Here is an 11,476-nt window from a genome sequence, read left to right as displayed (position 1 = left end):
GGCCTTTAGTCGCGGTTGGCCAGAAGAAGAACCGCGACTAAAGGTCCTCCGCCCCGACGGCCGCCTGGCGCCCACGTGGACGGGCCTTTCGTCGCGGTTCTTAAGCAACCGCGACTAAAGGGGGGGCCTTTAGTCGCGCCTGTTTGGTCGTGGTTGCGCAACCGCGACTAATGGCAGTTGCGAACCGCGACCAAAAGCCCTTTTTCCACCAGTGTTGGTTGCTTGGGTCGCACGTAGGTCACACCTACAATGCAAAATCTAGCCCCGTAAGGGTCCTCAGCCTGGCCAGGCTGAGAGAAACGTAGGATTCTGACGTTTCCCTCGTGGAGGCCCAACTGGGGCAAATTGGCAGCACCACAATGCAGGCCCTTCTGGTGACTCTTAATGGGTTTAATGCGGTAATTTTGGGTGCACAACATTCCCATCAGTTTGCATGTGGTCATGGTGATTTACTCTGTGCACAATATTCACTTTACTAGTCTGCCCTCGATTGCAGCTTAAGCAAACACCATCTTAAATTGGGGAACGGAATTCAGTTACTGTAGTCAGCTCGGTTGGAAACGACCGGTTTGCTTATCTTCACTGGGTGGCACTGAAGATTGGCATCCGGCTCTCACTATCGATAGGCATTCAATGTCTATCTTTGGAGCAAAAACCGCAAGCCAGATACTGCAATGCGGTTTATTCTGAACAGAAATGAGCCATTTTACAAAGACTTTTCAACACGCCCTTACATGGGCTAGAATATCCTGCCAGAAGAAAGCAGGAATTGACTGACCTGCGAGGTCGCTGTGTGCCAGCATGACCACAAGAAAGTAGTCGAATGTGCCCAAATAAACCACATCAACATACTCTGGAGTCCAGGTGCTTACTTGTCCTGTTCTTCACCATGTCTTCTTACTTGGGTCTAGTGTCACCACAAGAAAGTTTGGCGTGAGTTTTCTTAGTAAAATATGTGGTGATATGATTTACCGGGGGCAGCTTTCAGTCGGACATGCAAAGACTTCTTAGCACCCTCTTCGATGGGCTAGAATTACGTGCACGAAAAGGTATTGACTGGCTCACAAGATCACGCTGTAGCATAGCCACAAGAAAAGTACCAGCATAATTTATTGTGGTCATGGCGACCTCACTTTCATGGTCAGACATGCATAGACACTATTAACAACCCCCCCCCCCTCCCTCCCCGCGTAAAAATCCACACACTTGCAAAGCTGCACTGCTGCTTGACCTGAATTTCTCTAGCAAAGTTGGGAGCTGTGCAAGGCGTGCCGGAAGATCATGGGCATCTTGCCGGTGATCTATGTACTACTCCCTTTGTTGGTACTCGAGTCACTAGGAAAGCTAAATGCGCTATCATCTGGAGTTGTAACAAGCCACAACCCCGGAGGGGATTGGGTGCAACCATCACATGGCACGCTCGACGGTTGCCCCAAGAGCTGCGGCAATGTGAGCTTCGGCTACCCCTTCGGCATCGGATCCAGGTGTTCCCGGGGGCCTGACTTCAACCTCACCTGCAACAACACCTCTCATCCCCCCAGACTATTCTTGAGGGACGACATCACCGAGGTGATCCACTTTGACGACCCTTTTTTCAATATAAACTTCATCAAGGCCTCCTTCTCGCATACCATCCCCATACAACCTGGTTTACAACTTGTCTTTGGTACCTCCTGGGAGGTCCTTCTCTCTCGGGGCCGCTGTTCTAAACATTACCGGCTGTGGCCTGGATGTATACTCTGTCGGAGACGATGCCACCACATTAAAATGCAGCACCGAGTGCCTGGATCCAGGAATTCCAGAGATGGTGGCTATGCACAACTGTAAAAATACCTCCGGGTGTTGTCGTGTTGATGTGGACGGTGACGGCAGTTTTCGGTTCAAATTTGTCTACAACCAAAGCAAAAGCAACATTGGTGCACGCTCTAGGAAGAGCTCACAACTGTGGGATAGAATCAGCATAACTAGTGATGGGCCGACTGGCTTTCTGCTATTGTGGCAGATAATTGACGAATCCAACTGCATTGCTGCCAAGCAAAACAAGACACACTATGCCTGCATCGGCAAGTATGCCGAGTGCCATGACAGCACAGCCAATGTCTGTGACGTCAAAGATGCTGAGTGCATTGACGGAAGTCGTGGCTACAGCTGCACGTGCAGGACTGGCTATTCAGGCAACCCATACACTCCGCCTGGATGCTCGAACAATGACAAAGGTATGTTTTTCGTAATCAATTGACCAACATACAACCGCTGTTAGGTCTATTTTGGACATTGATACATGCTAACTTCTTCTCTCTTTTTTTTTTTTGCGTTGGATACATGCTAACTTCTCACTGATCAAACTAGGGTATAATCCAATTCTGAGCAGGGCTGATTGCCCCCGCTTGTGTGGTAACACTAGTGTGCCATTCCCATTCGGCTTAGAAGACGGTTGCTTTGCAACAAAACAGTTTCACCTCAACTGCACAAATATGACGTCATCCGCTGCTGTCATGTTGGGTTATGACCAGGTTGTGAACATAGATATTCACGATGGGACCCTTAATGTTACCAACACTCAACTACAGTCACTAGGGGGGTACTTTACTGATGGACTTTTCCTTACACCTTATGGGTCGCCATTCTCCTCTATGCTGTGGGTTGCTGCTAATCTAAGTTGCGCAGAGGCCCAAAAGAACATGTCTAGATATGCTTGTGTCAGTATTAACAGCACATGTATGGAAGTAAGCATTGAAAGGCGCTCTGCTGGTTACCGCTGCAAATGCTCAGATGGGTTCCAAGGAAATCCGTACATCCAAAGTGGTTGTGAAGGTAATCCCTCCCTCCTCTCTCTCTTCGCTGTTGTACGTATGTATTATTTAGGAGTGTTCTATTAAAATGTACAGTGATTTTCTTTGCTATTTGGTTTTTTTTTTTACTCGTGTAGGTTTCATTGAATTGGCTGATGTAAGGTTTCATGTTACCTGAATGATGATGTATTGTGTTCCATGTTATATGTTTTCTCAACGCATCTTATCAAGATTTTTTAATTTCAGATATTAATGAATGCCTTCAACCGAACAAATGTAGAGAAGTCTGCCATAATACCAAAGGAAGCTTCAGCTGTACCGAATGTCCTCTCAAGACTGAGTATGATCCATTAAAGATGCAGTGTACTAAGATAAACCAGCAACGTCTACTCTTAGGTAAGACTATATTATTGTTACATTTATGATAGACAAGATAGAACAGAAACTTAAAGAGCTTAACGCATACAGGTACAATTATTGGGTTGTCTTGTGGTTTTGGCGTTCTACTTCTGAGCTTCAGTGCAGCACTTCTCATTCGTAGATGGAAAAAAAATGTTCAAAAGCAAGTACGGAAGAATTATTTCCGGAAGAATCAAGGTCTTCTCCTAGAAACGTTGGTATCATCTGATGAAACTGCAAATGAGTATACAAAGAATTTCTCGCTAGAAGAGCTGGAGAAGGCAACAAACAATTTTGATGCTACACGAATCATTGGTCGTGGGGGCCATGGCATGGTTTACAAAGGCCTATTATCTGATCAACGTGTCGTTGCCATAAAAAAGTCTAAGATCATTGAGAAGTGTGAGATCAGTCAATTCATCAATGAGGTTGCAGTCCTCTCTCAGATAAATCACAGAAATATTGTGAAGCTCTTTGGATGTTGTCTCGAAACTGAGGTTCCATTGCTGGTGTATGACTATGTATCCAGTGGCTCACTATCTCAAGTTCTTGATGCTGATTCAACTGATGGTTTTCCTTTGTCCTGGGGTGATTACTTAAGGATTGCCCTGGAAACAGCAGGAGCTCTGTCTTATCTCCACTCTTCAGCTTCAATATCAATCTTCCATCGTGACGTGAAGTCCTCAAATATACTCTTGGATAGGAACTACATAACTAAAGTCTCAGATTTTGGTGCATCCAGACTGGTTCCGATTGATCAAACACACATTGTCACGAATGTGCAAGGTACATTTGGATATTTAGATCCAGAGTATTTCCATACCAGGCAGCTGAACGGGAAGAGCGATGTGTACAGTTTTGGTGTGGTACTAGTGGAGTTGCTTCTCCGAAAGAAGCCTGTTTTTACAAGTGAATCAGGCACCATCATGGGCTTGTCAAGCTATTTTCTCCAGGAGTTCAGTGAGGGGAGAATCATGGGTATTGTTAGTTCCCAGGTCCTGGAGGAGGCAACTGAGGAAGAGATCAATGATGTCGCCTCTCTTGCAGAGCGGTGCTTAAGACTGCATGGTGAAGAAAGGCCCACCATGAAACAGGTGGAGACGGAACTGCAGAACCTACGGGCAAAACAGATGGAATCATCTCAGGCAGATCCGAGGAATGAAGATCAGATGCAACCAAGGTCATTAACTCAAAGGACTAGAGCTGCTTGCCAATCTTCTGCGGCGGGATTGGGCGAGAGAGCCGGAGTGCAGTCAGGAGGCTGTTATAGCTTGGAGGTAGAGTTCATGGCATCTGCTAGCATTCCACGCTAGATGCATATGTTGAGCTCATAATAATGGATGCTTTTGTTTCATTTTTGTAAGCTGATGCAATAATGGATGATTTTGTTTTCTCTTATGTAAGCTGTGCCTGCGCTTGTATCCATGGGAAACAATGTTACGTAGGTTGGTATTGTAAGTCAATTTATTTCCAGATAATTAAAGGGCGTCCTGATTGTATTGAGTTTTTTTGATGGGAATTGTGCTTGTTTATGAAAACTGGTTGTTATTACCTTTGGGATTCTATGTTCATTGTGTTGATGACATGTTTATGAGACATGTCGTGGATTATCTCAAGGTCTGTAATGAATTGAGCATCCATGACCATGCTGCATCGTGTTCTTTGATTCAGTCTTGCCCCTGTATTTTTGCTTAGTCATTATGTAATTAGTGGCTGCCTTTGTATGTTTTCGCCTTCTATTGGCGTTTCTTCTTCTGAATACAAATACATCACACATTCTTGCAAACAAAACAAGAACACCAAAGCAAGAACGAAGAAAATCAAATCGAGACCGGAAGGAAGTAATAAGCAAGAAATCAGTCGTCCTCTGATTTGACTATGCATGGATCCAAAATGTTGTTTCATGCATGAATAGATTAGTAATTTCTGGGCACGAAATTTTACTATTTTACAATAAAAAATACAGGAAACAAACGGGCATATGTTGGTAATGGCTTGCTTGAGTGACATGTGGATTCTCACCAATTTATGACAGTCATACTACCCTCACGCTGAAACCCTCTCATTGACCACTTATTTCTCTCTCCAGGAGGCAGGACCTGCTCCACCGTGCAATCTCCCGTCTGTGCGCCGCCCCGAGCTCCCGATCACCGCTCACCATGTTGAAGAAGCGAGTCGATCGCCTTCTCCCTCCAAGCCTAGGCATAACATGAGTGAATGAAACACACGTGTAAAAATAGTGTTTCTCCGATGCAGAGCTTGGAACCATAGAAACTGCATCATCTTTGATCAAGGTAAGGCTATTATTTACGGTTTTTCCGCAGGCGTGTTCACTCGCTCCAGGCAATCCGAGCTTGTCAGCCACACCATCACGTCAAAGGGAAAGGTATCCTCTATCCTCCATGGGAGCGGACTGGCACTAGTAGAAAATGGGGCAATGGTATAGGCCAGATCAGCCCATTAATCCCGGTTCAATCCAGAACCGGGAGCATTTGACCCGGTTCGTGAGCCCCGGGGACCGGCCGGGCCACGTGGGCCATTGGTCCCGGTTGGTGGTACGAACCGGGACCAATGGGCCTCGCTCCTGGCCCATCACCATTGGTCCCGGTTGGTGGCATGAACCGGGATCAAATGCTGCCCTTTAGTCCCGGTTCGTGGGACGAACCGGGACCAATGAGTTGCCTATATATACCCCTCGCCCGCGAGCAGAGCACTCCCACCGCTCTGTTTTTCCTGGCCGGCGAGGGGAGAGCTTTGTGGTGCTCTAGCTCACCTCCTATGCACACGAGGTGTTCGATGGAATCCCCGAGCCAAACTACTTAAGCTTTCTTCTCTCCAAGCTCGATCTCCAAGCTCCATTTTCCTCAATATTTGTCTAGGTTTAGCGGTCCGTCACGTCCCGTCCCCGTCTTCACCGCCGTCGATCGCCCGCACCGATCTCGTCGCCGGCACCACCGTGGTGAGCCTCTTGTTCTTATCTTCTTTCTGAAAGGAAAAAAATTCTTACTTGTATGTTTATATAGATATTTGTATAATTTTCTTAATTTTATTATTGCATCTTATATAGTGCGATGGTTTTGGTATCCGCCCCCGTCGGTCCTCGTCCTGTCTATGATTCGGATGTGGTATATATTATCTTTTCATAACTATTGATTCATTTATTGTTTATGACAATTATGCCGACCAACGTGACATAGATTTTATTTATCTAGGAGGTTGTGGAACTGGAAATTCCAACCGACCCTATTGTCGAGAGGTTAAATTTAGTTGAAGAAGAAAACAATTTGTTGAAGGAAAAAATAAGAAAAATTGAGGAGGAGAAGATGATATTGGAGTTGCATGTTGCGGATGTCGTCGATGATCACAAGATCAAGATGGATGCAGTGCGCTTGAAGATTAGAAAGATTAGAAAATATGTCATTCATACCGAGGCTTGGTATCATTATGCCGTTGGATCAGTTGTTACATTGGTTGCGATTATGATCGCATTTGTTTTCGCATTGAAATGTTTTACATAGTTTCAATGTATGGTTTAATTAATTTAGATGCTCTGCAGAGTTTTATGTTGTTAGATGAGAACTATGTATGTACTTTGGTTTTAGTGTGATGATGAATTTCTATTAATTTGGTCACTTAATTATCTATTCATGATGTTCTGTAATGCACGCAGATGAACCGACAATGGATGTACGGTTCAAGACACACCTCTGAGTACATTAAGGGCGTGCATGATTTTCTCGAAGTGGCTGAGGCAAACAAGCGGAATGGTTTTATGTGTTGTCCATGCTCTATATGTGGGAATACGAAGTCTTACTCTGACCGAAAAATCCTTCACACCCACCTGCTTTACAAGGGTTTCATGCCACACTATAATGTTTGGATGAGGCACGGAGAAATAGGGGTTATGATGGAAGACGACGAAGAAGAAGAGTACGATGACAACTATGTGCCCCCTGAATACGGTGATGCTACTGAAGATCAAGAGGAACCAGACAATGTGCACGATGATGCTGCAACGGGCAAAGCTGCTGAAGATCAAGAGGAACCAGATGATGTGCCCGATGATGATGATCTCCGCCGGGTCATTATCGATGCAAGGACGCAATGCGAAAGTCAAAAGGAGAAGCTGAAGTTCGATCGCATGTTAGAGGACCACAAAAAAGGGTTGTATCCCAATTGCGAAGATGGCAACACAAAGCTCGGTACCGTACTGGAATTGCTGCAGTGGAAGGCAGAGAATGTTGTGCCTGACAAAGGATTTGAGAAGCTACTGAAAATATTGAAGAAGAAGCTTCTAAAGGATAACGAATTGCCCGATAGTGTACATACGCAGCAAAGAAGGTCGTATGCCCTCTAGGATTGGAGATGCAGAAGATACATGCATGCCCTAATGACTGCATCCTCTACCGCGGTGCGTACAAGGATCTGAACGCATGCCCGGTATGCGGTGCATTACGGTATAAGATCAGACGAGATGACCGTGGTGATGTTGACGGCGAGCCCCCCAGGAAGAGGGTTCCTGCGAAGGTGATGTGGTATGCTCCTATAATACCACGGTTGAAATGTCAGTTCAGAAACGGAGAGCATGCCAAGTTGATGCGATGGCACAGTGAGGACCGTAAGAAAGACGGGAAGCTGAGAGCACCCGCTGACGGGTCATAGTGGAGAAAAATCGAGAGAAAGTACTGGGATGAGTTTGCAAGTGACCCAAGGAACGTATGATTTTCTTTAAGCGCGGATGACATTAATCCTTTCGGGGAGCAGAGCAGCAATCACAACACCTAGCCCGTGACTCTATGTATGTATAACCTTCCTTCTTGGATGTGCATGAAGCGGAAGTTCGTTATGATGCCAGTTCTCATCCAAGGCCCTAAGCAACCCGGCAACGACATTGATTTGTACCTAAGGCCATTAGTTGAAGAACTTTTACAGCTGTGGAATGGAAATGGTGTACGTACATGGGATGAGCACAAACAGGAGGAATTTGACCTAAAGGCGTTGATGTTCGTGATCATCAATGATTGGCCCGCTCTCAGTAACCTTTAAGGACAGACAAACAAGGGATACCACGCATGCACGCACTGTTTACTTGACACCGATAGTATATACCTGGGAAGCTACAGAAAGAATGTGTACCTGGGCCATCGTCGATTTCTTCCGACCAAGCATCAATGTCGAAAGAAAGGCAAGCATTTCAAAGGCGAGGCAGATCACCGGAAGAAGCCCGCCATGCGTATCGGTGATCTCGTACTTGCTATGGTCAATGATTTACACGTAATCTTTGGAAAGGGTCCCAGCGGACTAGCTGTTCCGAGTGACGCTGAGGGACACGCACCCATGTGGAAGAAGAAATCTATATTTTGGGACCTACCCTACTGGAAAGAGCTAGAGGTCCGCTCTTTGATCGATGTGATGCACGTGACGAAGAACCTTTGCGTGAACCTGCTAGGCTTCTTGGGCGTGTATGGGAAGACAAAAGATACAGCTGAGGCACGGGAGGACCTGCAACGTTTGCACGAAAAAGACGGCATGCCTCCAAAGCAGTATGAAGGTCCTGCCAGCTATGCTCTTACCAAAGAAGAGAAGGAAATCTTCTTTGAATGCCTGCTTAGTATGAAGGTCCCGACTGGCTTCTCGTCGAATATAAAAGAAATAATAAATATGGCAGAGAAAAAGTTTCAGAACCTAAAGTCTCATGACTGCCACGTGATTATGACGCAACTGCTTCCGGTTGCACTGAGGGGGCTTCTACCGGAAAACGTCCGATTAGCCATTGTGAAGCTATGTGCATTCTTCAATGCAATCTCTCAGAAGGTGGTCGATCCAGAAATCATACCAAGGCTAAGGAGTGATGTGGTGCAATGTCTTGTCAGTTTCGAGCTGGTGTTCCCACCATCCTTCTTCAATATCATGATACACGTCCTAGTTCATCTAGTTGACGAGATTGTCATTCTGGGCCCCGTATTTCTACACAATATGTACCCCTTTGAGAGGTTCATGGGAGTCCTAAAGAAATATGTCCGTAATCGCGCTAGGCCAGAAGGAAGCATCTCCATGGGCCATCAAACAAAGGATGTCATCGGGTTTTGTGTTGACTTCATTCCCGGCCTTAAGAAGATAGGTCTCCCTAAATCGTGGTATGAGGGAGGGACTCAATAATATGCTAGGATGTATATTCTTGGTCTCAAGCACACTACACAGTTCTACAGAACTCTACCTTGGTGACCCCGTATGTCGATGAACACAAGAACAGTCTGTGCTCCAAACACCCGAAGCAGTGCGACGACTGGATTACATGTGAACACATCAGGACTTTCAGAAGTTGGTTGGAAACACGTCTCAGAGGTGACAACACTGTTTGTGATGAGATGTACTTGTTGTCCAGGGGACCATCTTTGACTGTATTGATTTGGAAAGGATACGAGATAAATGGGAATACATTTTACATGATTGACCAAGATCAAAAGAGCACCAACCAAAACAGCGGTGTCCGCTTTGATGCAACAACCGAGAGGCGAAAGGACACATATTATGGTTACATAGTGGACATATGGGAACTTGACTATGGACATGATTTTAAGGTCCCTTTTTTTAAGTGCAAATGGGTCAATCTGTCAGGAGGCGGGGTACAGGTAGACCCACAGTATAGAATGACAACAGTGGATCTGAAAAATCTTGGGTACACTGACGAACCGTTCGTCCTAGCCAATGATGTGGCACATGTTATCTATGTGAGAAGGACATGTCTACCAGAACGAGAAAAAGAAAAGATAAGGAAGCGAATACATCATACGATGAGCCAAAGCCCCACATAGTTCTTTCAGGAAACATGGACATCGTGGGAGTGGAGGGCAAGACAGACATGTCTGAAGATTATGAAAAGTTTCATGAAATTCCTCCCTTCAAAGTCAAGGCTGACCCTAGCATCCTGATAAATGATGAAGATTATCCATGGTTACGGCGCAATAAGCAAATGACACAAGCGAAGAAAAAGTGAAGACTTTCTCCCGCAACTATTATGATGATACCATGCCAACTTTGTAATAGACGAGTATGATACCATTGTCCGTTTTGTACATGCACATGCTATGTGGGTGAATTTATGATACCATGCCAACTTTTAACTTTTTCAGAGTTCATTTGAAATGCTTTAATATCTTATGGTTCGGCCCTCGTAATACCATTAATCCCGTTTCACTCCTTGTCAACCATGTTCTCACCAAGAACACTCTATAGGCGCATCTATGTTCATTTTTTAGTAAAGTTAATCACAAACTTGTGATTCACACAAATTTCAAAGAATTCAAATTTTAACTATTCAAATTTGAAAACTAATGGCACTAACAGAAAGTTTATAATTTTGCCAACCTAAAAGAAAAAAGAATTAAAAATAAAGCAAAAAACAAAAGAAAATTAAAAATGCAGAAAACAAAATAAAAATAGCAACAATAAGTATTTTGTTGTAAGTAGAAACAAAATAAAATAAATAAAGCAACAAAGAAAACAAAAAAACAAAAAAAGTGTTTTCAAATTTGAAAACTAATGGCACTAACAGAAAGTTTATAATTTTTCTAAAACTAAAAGCAAAAAAGAGTTAAAAAATAAAGCAAAAAACAAAAGAAAATAAATAATGTAGAAAACAAAACAAAAAAAATAGGAAAATAATTAAAAATAGCAACAATAAGTATTTTGTTGTAAGTAGAAACAAAATAAAATAAATAAAGCAAGGAAGAAAAAAAAGTGTTTTCAAATTTGAAAACTAATGGCACTAACAGAAAGTTCATAATTTTCCTAAAACTGAAAGAAAAAAGCATTAAAAAATAAAGCAAAAAACAAAAGAAAATAAATAATGCAGAAAACAAAACAAAAAAACTGGAAAAAAATAAAAATAGCAACAATAAGTAAATAAAACAAAAAAACAAAAAAGTGCCTCCTACTGGGTCCCCACGGCGTGAATACGACTAGAAACCCTACCATGGGCCAGAATTCAGGCCCGCAGAAGGCCCAGTAGGCCCACAGGCAAAGCAGTGTCAGATTAGGCCCATTGGCCTATAGTTCAGAGGAGTTCGAGTGGGAAGAGGCAACGGAGCTTATAAACAGGTGCGGGGCGATCTCAACTAGCGAGGTCGGACTAAACTCCCACCACCACGCCGCTGTGGAAGGCCATTGGTCCCGGTTGGTGCCACGAACCGGGACCAATGCAACACTTTGGTCCCGGTTCGTGGCACCAACCGGGACCAATGCCCCCCTTTAGTCCCGGTTGGTGCCACCAACCGGGACCAAAG

The 11,476-nt window shown here is 44.4% G+C and overlaps 1 pseudogene; it reads left to right on the top strand.

The window, feature by feature from the left end:
• Positions 1 to 1,235: 1,235 nt before the first annotated feature.
• LOC119278921 lies at positions 1,236 to 4,704 on the top strand (annotated as a pseudogene).
• Positions 4,705 to 11,476: the final 6,772 nt, after the last annotated feature.

Source organism: Triticum dicoccoides, chromosome 3B (assembly GCF_002162155.2).
Source record: "Triticum dicoccoides isolate Atlit2015 ecotype Zavitan chromosome 3B, WEW_v2.0, whole genome shotgun sequence".
Taxonomy (NCBI): domain Eukaryota; kingdom Viridiplantae; phylum Streptophyta; class Magnoliopsida; order Poales; family Poaceae; genus Triticum; species Triticum dicoccoides.
This window is presented reverse-complemented; position numbering and strand designations above follow the sequence as displayed.